General features: G+C 36.2%; 1 pseudogene; it reads left to right on the top strand.

Moving 5' to 3' along the window:
- Positions 1-780: 780 nt before the first annotated feature.
- LOC112300185 (actin-related protein 3-like) lies at positions 781-2,274 on the top strand (annotated as a pseudogene).

The following is a 2,274-nucleotide window of genomic DNA, read 5'->3' as shown; positions in this document are numbered from 1 at the left end:
AGCCAGGGCGGGGTGGGGGGGAGGCGGGGACAGTGGTAAGAGGGGATTACAGGAACTACTATAAAGGACACATGGACAAAAACAAGGGGGAGGGTGCAGGTGGGGGAGGGAGGTAGGTTCACCTGGGGTGGGGTGGAGGGATGGGGAGAAAAGGCATACAACTGTAATTGAATAACAATAAATTTTTTTTAAAAAAAGGACGCATAATTGGTAGGAACAATATAGACAGGTGGATGTTAACTATATTATAGGAAAGGGAGAAGCCAAAGAACTTACATGCAGGACCCATGAACACGAACTAAGTGAGGAGATTGCTAGAGGGAAGGGCATACCGAGTGTAGTGGGACAAAAGGGAAAAATATTGGGACAACTTTACCATCATGATCAATAAAATAAAATATACTTTAAGAAATTAAAAAATATTAAAATGCATTGGTTACTATATGGAGACAATATCATTGACTAGGAGCAAATTTTTGTGACATCTACAAGGGAAATATTAAATCAATTACTATAATGATTGCAATTTATAATTGTTAATAAGAAATATTTAGCTGATCTAATGTGAAATAAATATGATAGAATGTGGTAGAATGTTTTATCACATATCATCAGAATTTTTTCTGCCATAATCTCAGGTGAGTTCTATCATCAGTCAACCCAGTTAAATTTATGCTTATTTTGGATACATTTTGCCACATAATTCATTCCAGAAATGTCCACAGCAACAGGCAAGGAGGAAGATGATAAGACAGCTGCCGGCCTGGGAAGTGGATTGTGGCACCTAGTATGCAAATCTAGGACATGCTGGAAATATAGAACCACAGTTCATCATCTCTTCCTGTATTGTTATTAAGGAGTAAGCAAATGTGGGGGCTCAAGCTAAAGGAGGGGATGAAAGGTGTTGATGATGTAGACTTCATTGGTAATGGAGCAATAGGAAAACTACATATACAACAAAGTGGTCAATTCGCCATGGTATAGTTGAAGATGGAATTTGATGGAAAGTGTTATGGAACAAGTGATCTTTAAATAATTAATGGCAGAACATGAAGACCATTATTTTCTTTTGATTGAACCTCCTCTGAATACTCTAGAAAACAGGGACTATTCTGCTGAAGTAATGTTTGAGTCCTTCAATATTCCAGGCTTGTACATTGCTGTGCAGACCTTTCTTGCCTTAGCTGCATTCTGGTCCTCAAGACAAGTAGACCAGACATTGACCAGTATAGTAATAGACAGTGAAGACTGTGTCACTCATATCATTACTGTGGCTAAAGGTTATGTAACTGACAACTGTATTAAACACATTTCCTCACAGGACAAGATATAACATACTTTATTCAGCAATTGATGAGAGACCAAGAAGTAGAAATCCCTCCACAGCAATCTTTGGAAACTGCTAAGGCAGTAAAGGAGCACTATAGTTATGTCTGCCCAGATTTAGTAAAAGAATTTAACAATTCTGAAAGAATGATCAAAGTGGATTAAATAGTATACTGAATTCAATGTTATCTTGAAGAAAGAATTTTCCATTGATGTTTGTTATGAGAGATTCCTGGGCACCTGAAATCTTCTTTCATCCAGAGTATGCTAATCCAGACTTTACTCAGCCCATCTCAGAACTTGTAGTTGAAGAAATTTAGGATTGTCTTATTGATGTTAAACTTCCTCTCTACAAGTATATTGTCCTTCCTGGAGGGTCAACCATGTAATGTACATTGGATTTTGAACGTTGCTTGCAAACAGATTTGAAAAGAACTGTACATGAAACTGAAATAAAGTGAGGAATTGAATTGTGGTAGATTGAAGCCAAAACCTATTGATGTACAAGTCATTCATTACACACTACATGCAATGATCTGCAGTTTGGTTTGGAGGATCAATGCTGTCTGCCATGCTCAAGTTCTACCAAGTATACCACACCAAAAAAAATTATGAAGACGTAGCATTTGTCATCACAATCCAGTGTTTGCAGTCATGTTGTAAAATTGATTTCATAGTTGTTGGGGTTAGGGAGGTAAATAATATTTCTGATTACATGTCTGCATGAATGGATTTGAGGTTTTAACCCTGACTTTAAATAATAAAACCAAACATAATTATAATAGAATACTTTAATAAATATATCAACATGTGAATATAGAAAGAAGCCAAAATGATGTTTTACTTTAGACTGAATATATGAATATTATGTGTAACCAAAAGAAGTGGATTTTAGTTCTTTCTGTGCCCTAATATCTCATATATTATTGAATTATCCAAGACTTGGTG

This window comes from Desmodus rotundus, chromosome 6, assembly GCF_022682495.2.
Source record: "Desmodus rotundus isolate HL8 chromosome 6, HLdesRot8A.1, whole genome shotgun sequence".
NCBI lineage: Eukaryota > Metazoa > Chordata > Mammalia > Chiroptera > Phyllostomidae > Desmodus > Desmodus rotundus.
This window is presented reverse-complemented; position numbering and strand designations above follow the sequence as displayed.